This window comes from Protomyctophum parallelum (genome assembly GCF_964188405.1).
Source record: "Protomyctophum parallelum genome assembly, chromosome: 23".
NCBI classification, from domain to species: domain Eukaryota; kingdom Metazoa; phylum Chordata; class Actinopteri; order Myctophiformes; family Myctophidae; genus Protomyctophum; species Protomyctophum parallelum.
The window spans coordinates 2,974,971-2,990,459 of record NC_139715.1 but is presented as its reverse complement, the minus strand read 5'-3'; the positions used below and the strand labels follow the sequence as shown (position 1 = coordinate 2,990,459).

At 43.4% G+C, this 15,489-nt stretch overlaps 1 long non-coding RNA gene across 1 annotated transcript; it reads left to right on the top strand.

Moving 5' to 3' along the window:
- Positions 1 to 1,975: 1,975 nt before the first annotated feature.
- LOC310854235 lies at positions 1,976 to 13,727 on the top strand. The gene is made up of 4 exons (XR_014568879.1): positions 1,976 to 2,088; positions 5,601 to 5,741; positions 10,595 to 10,720; positions 11,301 to 13,727. It is a non-coding gene; the product is annotated as an uncharacterized lncRNA (long non-coding RNA).
- Positions 13,728 to 15,489: the final 1,762 nt, after the last annotated feature.

The following is a 15,489-nucleotide window of genomic DNA, read 5'->3' as shown; positions in this document are numbered from 1 at the left end:
TACCATAGCCCAGAATGGCGTATGTACCCTCACACTATGGGAAATGACATGTATGAAAGGCGGGAATGTTTCGAGAACAAGTAGCCTACCGTTCGTAGCTCATGATTCATGAATATGATAGTTAATTCCTTTTTTGTCTATAAGAAAACCGCGAATTCCAATAGGAAGGCCATTTAATAATGTAAACAAAACAGAAAAAGACTAGGGTCTTCATGTGTGTGTGGATAAAGCCTATAGGCTTTATAGGCTATACCTACCTATACCCTATAAGCTTAAAAACAGCTGTATTTAACCTCAAGCAAACAAACAAAAAAACACCTCTTTTTCATCTGTTTTTCTCCATTTCTACTCTACAAAGTAGTTTGGGAACCACTGCTCTACCTGATCTTGAGGCCTACAAAAACGGGTACTAGTCAACTAGTACCAACGAGGTAAACTAGTGGATTTACTAGTCGACTAGTAAATCCAAAGCCCTAATTGGCAGGCAAGTATAAAGTCCGACCTTCTGGGGCTAAAGATGAAACATTATTATTGAGCTTGTCCCAAGTACCTGTACACCTGTCGCTTGAGATCAGGGTAGACGATGGCAAAGCTAAAATGGGTTCCTTTTTTCCTGGCCTCGGGATACACCTCCTTCACTAAGCTGGTTAGCTCCTTCAGAGTGGCGTCCATCCTGGAACGAACACAAACCCAAAACATTAACACCATCTCTACACCCTTTCCTTCAATCCCTCTCACTCTTGATTTGTTCCGATACCAACACCGATACCAGTGTCGGAAAAGCTGACGATACTGCTTAGAATGCTGGTATCGGCGAGTGTGACAGTCGATGCCATTTACTGGCATTTCTACTCTACAAAGCCAGAAACAATAAAACGTGGCAACAAAGGGGCCTCGTTTTTGGTTTTAACCTCATATTTTGTCATTCTTTGAGGTGCACCGATTGTTGTATAGAACGCCATATATGGCGTCGAGCCTTAGGTGAGGTCTACTCTAGACAATTTTCAACAGTTCATTGTTCAAACAAGCGTTGATAATTATTATAAAAAACATTATTGGCAAAATGGCTAAATGATAATAGGCTACAATACCTCAATAGCCCTTCTCGAGCTGGTATGTAGTGGTCTACTAAACGTGAGACCATCGCCGTCTTGCTCTTGGTGAATTCACAGGTATGTACTGTACGAATAATAATAATACATATTTAAATATATGCTATGTATTTTACAGATTATCTTACACTGCAGTATTGATACTTTCGCTTGAGTAAAAAAAACTACTTTTTCCACCACTGATATTTAATCTGTCTATTTTGAGTATAAGCCTAAATATTAATATTTCAATATAACATTGAAAATGCCTGTTTGTTTTTCAACATGCAGGACAAATATAACCATGGGATCTGATGAGAGGACGGGAAGACAACTAAAAGGCTCTTACAAAAGGTTGGTGACGCGTGTGTGTGCGTGTGTGTGTGTGTGTGTGTGTGTGTGCGCGTGTGCGTGTGCGTGTGCGTGTGTGTGTGTACAAGCTAAGAGAGTGATAGCATTGACCTGGGAAGAAACCAGACAAACCAAGTGATACACAGTGGTTCAGGGAATTGTCTTTATGTTTACCTTTGGAAAAGATTACATACATTCTTAAGGACAAACACGAAATGTTTCAGGATGTGTGGGGCCGTTTTATAAGATATGTTAAGAACAATAATTTGTCACATATAATGGATGAAGCTGAAGAGGAGTAGTGCTGTTGTTTCTTTTTTTTGGTTATTGTTGTTTTGCTTTCTTTATCAGTAAATGTCTTGTAATGTTAATAGTCTTTTATATATTTGTATTGTCATTTGTGTGGAAAAAGGGAAATCAATAAATATTGTTGGGGGAAAAAAATCCACTGTAGCTACTGTCAATACATTCCGTGTATTAAGTATTATATGTACACATTTTCCTTTGTCCATAGATTTTTGGATCCAGGTTCCCATGAACCCCTACCGAGGACAAGTCAGTGGTGTAAACAGCAGATTCCTGACACTGAAGACTTTTCCGAAGAGACATCAAGGGACTCAGAGCTGTGTCCATCAGCATCACAGAGGTATGTTGATTAATATGTATTATACTATATGAGCACCAAGGTGGACAAATACATATTAATTTGAGGGTCCTTGACTAGCCGTAAACAGCTTTAGATATATGGGGCTGTATTTTGCGTGTCTTAGGGCGCTTTCACACCCAAAGTTCGCTTAGAAGGTCCGGATCAAGGACCAAGGACCAAATATTTGCATTTAGATTTTGGTCCGTTTGGTGTTCACACTGCACTTTGTAAAGCGCACCAAATATGTAAACAAATGACACGTGACATGTTAAGCGAACCAAATGGTGAAAAAAAGAAAAAAGGTCATTTTACGAGGGAATAATAACAAGAGAGAGAAAAGAACAGCAAGTTGCAATATGGAACGACAGCAACAACTTGGTATTGCATTTGCATTCATTGTAATAATTCTGAATAATTACTTCATACACCAAATAAGAGCAACAGACGAACAGAGGAGCAGGTCTTTGAATAATATGTCCTTATTGCGGCACGCAATTCATCGGAGCCATACAAGGAGGCGCCGCCATTGGGCGAGGGCTGTGGATGCCTACTACACGTTGTCAGCGTGCTTGTTGCACAGAAGACCCAGCAGCAGGTAGCCTATATATATTATATTATCATATGAGTGCAAAATATAAACTAGCCCGTCTTTCCCGACTAATGTATCAGAACACAAATAAATCCCCTAAACTAGATGGCCATCTATCCACATTTAGGAAGGACAATCCGATTTTGAGTTTTTTACCCTGCTAATTCGCTAAATATCCCGTTGTGGTAGGATTAGGATATAATATCAGCTGGCAGTTTATTCCATCAGTAAATCCCTGTGTGTCGTAGCCTACATATTGGTAGCTGTATTAGCCCAATATTGCTGTTATGCATTTCACTTGAATAATGTTGATAAACCGCATCGGAATCAACGCTGCAAACTTTTGGGACTCAGTCCCAGATGTAGAAGGGGTCTGCGTCTGCTGCTGTTCATCCTCGTGAGACTCCAAAACATACTGTGGGTTGCTCGTGGGCCTGGTTCCCAATATTTTGTCCAGTCCGTCATACCAGGGGAACTTGTCCTTCTCCTCCCCCGAGCTGCCACTTTTCCGGAGCGCATCGCGCACCTTAATGTAGCGCTGACGGAGATTTTTAACTTTCAAATGGCACTGGCCAGCCGATCGCTCCGTGCCCCTCTCTCTCATCTTGTCGCTGATCTTTTGAAAAACCGAGGCATTTTTGTGTGTCTCCACAAGGGATTGGTTAATCATATCCTCTGCCCATATCTCCAGCAGAGCCCTCACCTCGTCATCTGCCCAAGTTGACCCCCGACTCATTGCTGCTCTTGCCTTCTCTTTATAATAATTAATATGTCACTAATAATAATAATAATGTCACTGACCGTCACCGTGTACCTGCTGTCAACCTGTTCTCTTTTGGCGCTCTGAACCCACACTGCAGTGCATTATTCATGTATTTGTTTATTTCCTGTATTTGGTCCGCTATAAAGTCTGAATGCATTCACACTAGGCATGTGAATCTCGTCTCATCTCACGATTCGATACGCATCTCGATGCACTGCCAGCGATACGATACATTAGAGATACATGGAATCCCCTGGCGATACGATGCGATACGATTCTCCCTCTTCCCGATGCGATGCGATGCGATAACCATTTAGTTCAAATCAATGCGATACGATGCGATTCACCCCTCTACCGATACGATGCGATTTGATGGCGATTCATCACAATAGAAAGGATTTATATTAAAGCTCTATTAATTTCCCAAAACATGTAAAAAGCATTACATTTAAATTCAAAGCAATTTATTGTTTTACTGTAGGTTAGTATTATAGCTCTGCATCTCAAACAACCCAACTTATAGAATTATGTAAGTAAACAAAGGGTCTGCTCTCTGCTGGTTATTGTGGTTGTTAGATTACTAATAATCATAGGATATAGTATAATTATTATATCTCAAAGGTCAATTTGAGGTTTTGAGTATAGAGGGTTCAAGAGATTAAAATGTAATAGCCTATCGTTCATCAATTAATGTTACCAACATATAAATAGAAAATAAACAAATAAACAAAACAAAAATTACAGGTCAAACGAGTCTATGTCTAGTTTAATCTGCAACAGTTTTATAATATAATTGCCTATGTATAGTGGGGGTCCCCACTTGATCTCTCACTCTCAGCTAAGTGGTCCTTGGCTTGACCTGAAAAACATTGAAGACCCTGGCCTGCATGTATTATTAACGTTATAAATACATAGCAGATGTACAAGCTCACAACGCGTCTCATCCACGCCCCGCTGTGAGCTTGTGGATCTGCAATTTTAGGCGTGCGACACCGTCTTGCTGCAGAATATAAATAAGGCTTCTATCGCAGAGAACAGCAGGGGAAAGCTGGACAGTGGAAAGTTGTAAACGACGCAAGCAGTACTACTGTAACTACACCCTGCTGTGGCGTTGTTGTTGTTTTACACGTGTGTGCAGACTGCAGAAGCTTTCTTTAATTACAAATTGATGAGGATCGCGACGCAGATTTGCGTCGGATAATCAGCAAGCACAGCTGTGGAGTGTGTGGATCAGATTCATTACGAGCAGTCCAGCACGCAGCGCTACAGTGTAAAGTCAACTGATCGACGGACAGAGCTCTCAACGTGTCTACTCTGACTGCACCGTCGTACGGTAGCTTGAAGCTTCTGTTCACTGACTGTGGGCGCGTTCGGAAATACCACACCGGAGCACACTCTCCTATTAGTTTGCATTGCACAGTGGGCTCAGTGCGCTATTTCCGAACGTGCCCTGTGTGCGCTGCGAGCTATGGCTGCGAGAGAGCTTTTTTTTTTTCTTCCTTTTCTGATGTTACGTTCAATGCGCCTCGGAAACACAGGAGAGGGTGAAATTTACCATGAAAAAACTGTGCAACCACGGATTTTACCGATGCAAGCACTCCGCGAACGATGCATCGAGATTTCACCTGTCAATTTTACCGATACACAGTGAATGGACCGATTCACTCGCATCGCGCACGTCATAATCGATTAATCGATATGTATCGATTATTTTCCACATGCCTAATTCACACCAGTAACGAAGCGCACCGTGGTTCGTTTGGAAGCGAACCGAGTCCGGCCTTTTTTAGCGGACCATGGTTCGTTTCTTTGATCCGCACCAGAGTTCGTATGCACGTTCACACCAACCGAACCAAAGGGGTAAGCGGACCATGGTTCGTTTAAACATGTCCGGTGTGAAAGCGCCCTTAAGTACCAGGTCTAATTACTTAACTTAAGACCTGGATGTGTGATCAATGCCAATTGGCTATTCTGAGTGGCCAAAGAGTAACTAGAGTGACTAAATTGGGAAATATGATCAAAATAAAAAACATTATCATGGTATGTAAAACAAAAAATTAAACATTTGCCATGGACACGACCAAGTCTTTGCCACGGATATCTGTGTACGGACATAATTGATGACCCCTGGTTTTGGTTTCCTCTTCCTTTTGCCACCAGAGACAGAGAGCCTGCATCTCACCCACACTCCCTCCATTCTACCAATCTTGGAGAGAGTCAGGAAGACCCCGGCAGGGTGCAGCTGTCCCAGGGTGGCATCGGCACTATGGGCACACCCTGGCCTCACACCTACAATACCAGGTTGGTGGTCACAGGGTGTGTGTCGTTTGTCCGTCAGACAATTACAGGTCAAGTTCTACTTGCCCAAAGGTCATGTCCACTTACTTTGTTTTACTTTACTTGCTAATTCTGGGGCTGTGTGATATGGACATACCTCAATATTTATACCAACTATTTCAATAGCTCTACAATATGACTTGTTTAAAATTCCACAGACATCTTGGGCCTGATTCTTCAAAAACGAAATGCGCCAGAGTGTAACGGTGGCGGAAACAGATATCGTATTTATCCGTCCGATCAAGCTACGTTGAGATGACGTGTTATTCAGAGAGTGGTGTGTAACACAGGTGCGCTGGCGTATCGCAGGTGTATGTCATACTGAATTCAGCTGGCGCAAAGTGATCGGAAAAGCACCCGACAACCTCATTTGCATTGATCCACGCCAAATTTCATACCATAAAAGGTCTCAAGCATGACTCAGCAGTTTGTGAGATCAGCTGGCACCATGGCGGCGAGAATAAAGAAGCAAAATTACAGCGCTGTAGAAATAGAGGTATTGTTGGACGGCGTAGAACGCCACAAAAATATTATATTTAGCAGCGTCAGCAGTGGCTTCAGCAACGTCACGAAGGCTGATTGTTGGAAGGAAATTACTCAACAAGTAAACTCCGTCAGTGCTGTGGAGAGGTATGAAATATGAATATAGGCCTAGCCCCTTATATTAATTTGATACACGCATGGACCACAAACAAGCCCTTTATAGGGCTTTTATGTATATAATTTCTGCACCATTGTATTATCGTAGGCCTACTAGGCTTATTTGCAAACCGACAATGTTTATTATTCAATAAAGGACATTGACGGAGGTCAAAAATAAATGGAGTGATCTCAAGCTAGATGTGAAGAAAAGGCTGACCAGGCAGCGGCAATCTATGGGTGCTACCGGGGGGGGGGGGGACCGGGCGACGCACCACCACCGTCGCCCATGGACGAAAGGATCAAAGCCATAATTGGTACCAGTCTACTTTTTTATATCCATATACAGTTACATTTGTGCATGATTGTTGTTTATTTTATATAGGCCTACCATTAAACAATACACAATTATCTTATAGGAGAGGTGGCGTTGTACGGAATCCAAGCCGCGGGGGGCATGGATACCGATCCCTTGGATGTGGACCTCCAGATGGACGAAAGTGATGGTAATTAAACTATAGGCCTATAGAGCACCGAAGTCTGACGTCACTTTCAGTAGAGGGCGTCAGTCCCCAGGTTCATGTATTTGTTTAGTTGCATTGAAATCCCCATTGAGGCGATTTGAGATCGCCTCATATAACAACTGTGTTTGAAAAATAAACATGTCACCCCGGCCGCTTCACTCATATGGATATGAAGAATCAACTGACTGAGAGAAAACGCTAATGTTACTGCTGCTGAATTAGTTAGATTTTCGCTAGAAGCAGATTGTATCATATATGAGTGACTGACTGTTGCAAACGATACAGAGACACCTTCCCGACAATAACGCCGAGACAGCTTGTTTATTTTTGGACCACAACGCTTATAGTAGACGATCTTAAGATCACCCCATGTTATTCTCCATAGAGAAATCACTTCCGCGAACCAGGGGAATCGTCGGGATGAGCGAGTTACGTCAGGACTTCGGTGCTCTATAGGCTTGCATTTAATCAACACATTATAGACTTTAACTGTCCTGCTTCTTCTTTGATATTGAGCACAACACAGCTGGCTATACACACTCTATTCAAGCAGCATTGCACCATAAAAATGTAGATTAACTAAATGTAGATTAATATACGATGTTATTAAACAAGGAAAAAGGCACAATAAATAATTGTAAATAATATTTATTGGGGAAAAAGGCAAATTTTTTATAGCTGATGATGCTGCTTCCGTGGCGTCGGCGTCCTCATGGCGCTCCAGAGACTCCACCACCTCCCAGGCAGCTCGCACGCGGTCCTCGACCCCCGCTCGGGCTCGGGCTCAGCGCTCCACGAACACCACAACCCAGGCCTCGCCTGCAGGGCCACCCGCTCGGGCTCAGCGCTCCGGCTGCTGCTCACCACCACCGGCTGCTGCTCAGTGCTCACCACCACCTGCTCGCAGGCCTCCGGCTCCACCAGACGTCGAGGTGCCCTCTACCTCGGCTTCTGCTCCTGGTTCTGCAAGAACCAGAGTTCGGCGAGCCTCGGAGGCTGCCCCCGTGGCTGACCGGGACGCCCGGGTAGAAGTTATTTCAGCCGAGGTCTTGCAGAACCAGGAGCATTTGCTGAGGGCGGTGGAGAGGGTCGCGTCTGTCGTGGAGGAGGGTGTGAGGGCGGTGCAGAGGGGTGTGGGGATACTAGACAGGATCGCCACAGCCCTCGAATCCATAGCCACTGCCAGGAGGAGAAATGACTGAATTAATAAATAAAACTATAATTAAATGTTGAATTTGCTTCATGTGTCTACTTCTTCAAGGTTATTATAGTTAACTAAAACTAACGAAGTAACAAACTGAAGGGGAAAACTAATTACAACGAAAACAAAACGGATACGAAACTGTATTGTGTAACTATTTCGATGTTATCAAGAAACAAACTGGCTATATCAAATCCGTTAAACTATTTAAAACTAACTGAATTAGAGAGACGAAAAAAACGTAAACTAAAATGATAAATTAAATTAAACTATATTCATCCTTACTTCAAAAACGAGCGATCAGTTGTCGGCGCAGGGCCAGTCCTGGCATGTTGGCCTCTGCGCCAATGGGTGGGTCCACCGGCATGTCTGCAGGTGGGGGCAGTGCAGGTGCTCCCTCTGGAAGGGGCACACCATTCCGTTCTGCTATATTGTGCAGCATGCAGCAGGCCAGTGTGATCTTGCAAACCTATATAGATGGGAACAAATTATTAGACTGAACAAAACCTGTTCTGTTATAGCATGCCTTAATGCCTACCGTTTTAAGCTCATGATGGTCTACTGTGTGTGTGTGTGTGTGTGTGTGTGTGTGTGTGTTTTATTTAAATACCTTATCGGGCTTGTAGAGGAGCGTCCCTCCTGCCGTGTCCAGGCATAGCCAACGGGCTTTCAGCCTCCCTATGGCGCGCTCCACGACCGATCAGGTTCTGACATGGCTGTCATTGTATGCCCGTTCTTGTTGGGTGTCGGGCGTGAACAGTGGCGTCATCAGCCATGTTGCCACGGCATATCCTTTATCACCTGGTATATAGAATGAGATAGATATGGTTAGCCATTTAGGCCTACAATCCTGTCAATTTAATTTCCATGAGGCAAGTGAGGGGGAATGGCACTAAATATATATACAATTGGAAAAACACTCACCAATGAGCCATGCGTCTCCAGCAGCCCCCTGTGCGAGACGCATGCCTACACTGCTATTTTGCAGGATGAAAGAATCGTGGCTGCTTGAAACCATTTTTCTAAACATTTTAATTTGAACCTGTTTGTTTGTCTGGTGAGCTCTGGCTCCAGCGCGTCGCAGAGCTCGACCAAGCAGTGCCTTGCTAGACGGAACCGGCACCGTAGCCACTCGTCGTCCTCCTCGAAAAAATTGGCCCGGTCCCTGAAGATCCGTTCTCTCCGCATTGCGTGGTTCGCCAAGTAGTCTAGCAGCAATAAATCAGCCATTCTCTTTGTATTCTGTATAAAGCTTGTTCTTCTCTTCACACCGGTTTGACGTTGCTCCCCGGGGTTCTTATATAGTGCCATTGATCACTTAGAACAAGCTGGTCCTGATTAGCGCACATTTTTGATTTATTTTTTTATTTTGAGAGAGGCTTCTGAGAGTGAGCATGCTAGAAATATCCTAATAAATAATTAAAAAGTTGTTGGGCTTGCAGGGGCATTTTCTGTAGCCTATTGGACTGTAACTTGCCTATAATGCATGCATTTAGGCATACAAGTGCACTCAGTTTTTATATATATATATATAGGCTATCATTTATATGTGCTGATCGACCAATATGTTGGGGATTTTATCTGAGATTTGGGGACTATTTATTGATTCAGCATGAAGACTAAAGCCTTCTGAATAAATCTATACACAAGTGTATGCTTCCGCAAATTTCTCCGCCACCTAAAGACGTCCCGTAGGATTTGGCGGAGTTTCCGACCAACCTACGTGAGCGTCAAGTTCACGGCCATTTCCATGAATTCCAAATTCATGTGGGAAATCCACGTAAATGCCTTTACGCTGATATATTGACGTGACGCTAGCGGAAATGCGTTGAAGAATCAGGCCCCTTGTGTTGTGTTTATAGCAAACTTAAGACAGCTAATCCGCACTCAAAATTCCATCTCCTCCTGTTTTTTTATTGCTATTACTAAAGATCTGGGATTAGGTTTAGGGTTAGAGATTTAGAAGTAACGTTTAGGGGTTTGAGATGACAGAGAAAACAGCCGATAGGCCTTGGTACCAATGGCACATTTCTTTACTCTACATATTAAATACTGTATGCTTCCATTTCTGATGGTGGCACTTATTGTTGGTGGCACAATTGTAGTTTGTTTATAGATGTGAATACTTTAATGATTATAATATCGTCTCAGTCTGGTGTAAACCTCATAGGCCTACTAGTACAGTGGTTCCCAAACCTTTTAGCCTGTGTTTTGCCCGGGACCCAAACTAGTGAGAATGTCAGATCTACAATCACAGAACACTGTGCAAAGACTGTACTGTAGGTAGACCCTCCGCTATTGTGTCGGGGCTACCTACTGTACACCTCTCAGCCATTATTGAACACGAGTGCGAGAGCGAATCAAGACCATAGATTAGTTTGATAGTATTTATACTAGCCAAGACATATGCACACATTATCTTCTATTGTAAACACATTTTCCATTGTCCATAGATTTTTGGATCCAGATTCACAAGAACCCCTACTAAGGACTGGTCTGCGGTGTAAACGGCTGTTTCCTGACAATTAAGACATTTCCGAAGGGACATCAAGGGACTCTCTGCTGTGTACAACACAGGGGTATGTTGATTATGTATTATACTATATGATACTTTATTGGTCTGAAATGTAAACGGCATGAGGTACAGTCAGACATTTAGGCTAAAAGGGACTTGTTTACATTGTGGTCTTATTCCATACCAAGGGTTCCCAATTAAACATTTCAGGACGACTCTCTCCCAAAACAATCTCTAAATCTCTCTAAATTGAATTTAGCAAGCCATGATTTGTTCAACACACTTTTCTCTCTTTTCTTTTTTTTCTTTTTTTACAATTACTCTGCACACCCTTTGTATATAGTCTAATACTGGTATGTTATACTGTGTCTTGGTTGCCTAATGGGTCAAATTAGGCAAATATTGCCAAATATATCTGCAAATTAGTGAGGTCAAATGTAATCTACTACAAAATATCTAGTTGGGTCAACTAGTTAGCTGCTGTGTGTGTGAAGAAATTGAGCAAAGAATTGAGCAAAGAATCACACACTTGTGATAACTTGCAGACTATTGATCCATGTGCTGGTGTCTCCCCTTCATGTTTTTTTCTAATGCATGTAATTGGCCTAAATAAACATTATGTACATGTTTCCATTTGTCCATAGATTTGGGGATCCTGATTCCCAAGACTTTGTTGAAGATGGCGACCTCTCTGAAGGGACATCAAGGGAATTTCAGATCTCAGAAGACATTGACATTGGGGGAATGACATCTGGTCATGATCAGTTTGTAAGTGAGGTGGACACTGGCACCCAAAATAACATTTAGATGGAGATAGACGGTGAGCAAAATGGCTTTCCTAATATCTCTGAATTTGAATGTTTTGGGTCACCTCTTTACCCCGGGTCTGATATAACCGTAGCACAGTGCATAGTACTGATCTTGTCACATTCCCTTAGGCACAATTTAACAGCATGTGCTGTTGAAGACCATTTATCACTTCTAAGTGTTATTTTGCCTTCTAACAATTTATTGCCACAGTCTCTCCACCTTTTCAGGAAAATGTATAGAAATCTATCTGACTCTGTCAATATACACTCTTCTGTAACATGTGCAGTGCATATCTTCCAACAGGAGTAGCACAGTGTCCTGAGTGTAATGCTATGTTTGAGGAAAAAGGAAATGTCAAAGAAAGAAGTCTTTCACTTGCAGACCAGATTAGGGACGTTTTACAAAAGGGGTATCACATTCATCCAAATGGAGAAGTGTTGAGTGATGTGTGCAAGGGTACTATGTACCAGACACTCCCCATGGGAAATAATGATGTGTCATTATTGTGGAACACTGATGGAGTCCCAGTGTTTAAATCTTCATCATATGCACTGTGGCCAATCAGAGCGGTGATACATGAATTCCCAGCCAATGTCCGTTTTAGAAATGTGCTACTTGCAGGTGTGTGGTTTGGGAAGGGCAAACCTGACATGTCCATCTACCTCAAGCAGTTTGTAGATGACATCCATAGTATAAATACAATTGGAGTGAAATGGTTGCATTGTCAAACAAAAACAACAATAGTTTCAAAAGTGTTCCCCATGCTTTGTTCTTTGTTCAGTGGCCCGATGTACGGTTCAGGGCATACATCAGTTCAATGGTGCATATGGCTGTGGGCACTGCCTAAATGAAGGACAGGTCGCAGCTAAGGGAAATGGACACACAAGAGTATATCCACCTAAAGAGGCAGAGAGAAGAACTCACAACCATGTTGTAGAATGTGGGGCAATGGCCATTGAGACTGGGGTTACCCATGGGTTTGGGGTGAAAACAGTGTCTCCATTAATCCTTTTGCATCCCTTTTGACATGGTCAATAGTTTTCCTGTTGATTACATGCATTGTGTTCTATTGGGAGTGACTAAGCAGTTCTTGGACTTGTGGTTTAATAGTAAGCACCATAATGTACATAGGTACATCCAAAGACCAGGGGGACCAGAGATTGCTGTCCATAAAACCCCCCTCTGATGTTCCAAGAGTGCCAAGAACCATTAATGTTGCTCAGAAATGGAAGGCTGCAGAGTGCCGAAGTTGGTTGCTCTTTTATAGTGTTCCTCTTGTATACCATTTTGCCAACCACATTCTTAAAGCATTGGTTGCTGTTGGTGGCAGCTATCTTTTGCTTTTTGAAAGAAACAATTTCCGAGAGTGACTTAGCAGAAGGTACATCGAAGATCATACAGTTTGTACAAGAGATCCCAGGAAAGTACGCCTTGTCCCACATGTCCTTCAATGTCCATCAATTAACTAAATTTTGTCTGTCAAGAAGATGCATGGGCCTCTTTGGTGTACGTCTGCATTTTGCTTTGAAGGAGACAACAGTAAACTGACAAGGCTATGCCATGGGACTAATTATGTTCCAACTCAAATTGCACGGCAGTTTAGCACACTCAAGTTTATCCCTGTGCTCCTGAAGCTGTCTCAGACGAGCAATAACATTTCACATAGATTTGACAAGCTAGTCAATGACTGGTTGAGTGGATACCCCCTGATTGCAAAGGCAAAACAGTTGGATGATATTGTGTTGCTAGGGTGTCCTCGCCAGAAATCCAGCTTAATCCAGTTGAAAGGTCTGTTCTGTACCCTCTTTGTAATGCATCTGAAGATGACAATGACACAGCTGAGATCTATGAGAGAGAGCTATTGTGAAAGGAAAGGTGTACACAACAGAATATTATGGAAAAGGACACAAACACAACAGCTACACAGTGGAGCTAAAGAATGGTCGCATTGGATTGATCAAATCAATTGTTAACATCACACAAGATCACACAGACAATCCTTTGGTTCAGATTCAGCTTTTCGTCACAGTGGCCGCACAGTTCGCTTCTGATGCATCAGTATCCCATCTTAAGACTGCACTGCTGAGTGCCACACAAATCGCTGTAAAACCCAGTGATATTGTACGCAAGGCTGTTTATATTAGCCAATGTAACAAAAACATATATGTGTCATTACAACCAAATAGCATAGAGCTAGACTAAGACCTAGACTTGAGACTATCAATCAGTCAAATTTGACAAACCATCTATTGTCCTGCGATTATTAACCCATTCTGACCTGAGATCAGATTCTAAAAATATCTTCTACATCCTGACAGTTTTCATTCTGACCTGAGATCAGATTCTAAAAATGTCTTCTATGTCAGTCGCTCTTCGATTTTTCAAAAATAGCAGACCTACAAGCTCTTAGCGTGCTGGGCCGTTATCGGCGTTAACGTGCTGCGTTAACGCGAGAATATTAGCGCGCGTCAAAAAAAATATCGCCATTAATCTATTCTCAAAGTTGGGTCTGGGAGCTGGGTCTGCATTGACTGCATAAAGCGAGCAAGCTAGGAATTTCACTTTGATAGTTTTACCTGGCCGAATTACTCTGTGGGAGGGAGAAGTCCTAACCTAACAGGGACAAGGTGAAATTAATGAACAGTGCGGCGTGCCACATCAAACGTCAGCATGCAGGACGCTGTGAACACAGGTTTGCTTCAGGGGAAATGTCTTTACAAGAAGCTTCCCAATGGAAACCTCGACAAGAACAAGGTGGTTTGTACCCTGTGCAAAGCAGAAATGGCTTACTGTAGGAGTTCTTCAAGTCTGAAGTATCACCTAACGCACAAGCATCCCTTTGCGTTGGTTGATGATAGCGAAGCTGCCGGCGGGCCAAGCACTAATATGGCTCCGGGGAAAAGTGTTCGTCAAACTACAATGTTGGAGTGCAACCGTGGCAAGCCCGTCAGCCCAACTTTATCAGCCAAGCTAACTAACCTCCTAGCTCAGTGGATTGCCATCAACTGCCGGCCTATCAGTGTGGTTGAAGATGATGGGCTCGAGCTTCTTCTCCAGGCGGCCACAGGCGACCCATCTTACAAATTACCTGCAAGACGAACTATCACAAGGAGAATCCATGACCAGTACGCCGCAGAGAAAGCTGCGAAAGATGAAAAGTTGGCCGGGGCGGCGTGTGTAGCACTGACTGGGGACCATTGGACATCTGTCAAAAACGACAACTACCTTGGCGTTACTGTACACCTCATCGATGTCACCTGGGAACTTCACTCGTTCGCCTTAGGTATGTTATGTAATTTAAATTAATTTACCACGGTGAAGTTGGTCTCGGGCTGGATACCCTGCCATCCTGGCTGAATATCCAACCTGAAACCAACCCCACCGCGGCATGTAATAGGCCTATCGCTAATTCAGCCTAACATTTACACAGCTTTAGCTAACGTTATCAGGGATCGATTGATTTATTTTACCACCAGCCAACATTATACGTTTGCTAGCTAGCCCCAACAACGCCAGCCTGCTAATTGTAAGTTTCCTATTAATAGCAAACTTATTCTGATCTACTTTGTCTCTCCTATAACGTCAGGTGTGATTAAAACGGAGGAGCGTCACTTTGCAGAAGCGTGTGCCAGACAGTTTCTCGGCGTCGCTAATCAGTGGGGCATATGTGAGGGGTGGGACGCCCCACTGGAGGTACAGTAGGAGAGGGAATAGGAAACCCCAGTACCGATGGAGGTACAGTATAGGACAGGGAATAGGAAGCCCCAGGGTTGGGATTGGGACGCCCCACTGGAGGTACAGTAGGAGAGGGAATGGGAAGCCCCAGTACCGATGGAGGTACAGTGGGAGAAGGAATAGGAGACCCCAGTGTTGGCCCACAACCTGCACTGCACTTCCTGCATGACACTGGATGGGAAGAGAGTGGTTTTTCCAGGGGCAAGCGCGTGTGGCCTGGTTCTGAGATTACCACTACATCCTGTTTATATCTCCCAGGTCCTAAGGTCCCACCCCTCACACATAGCT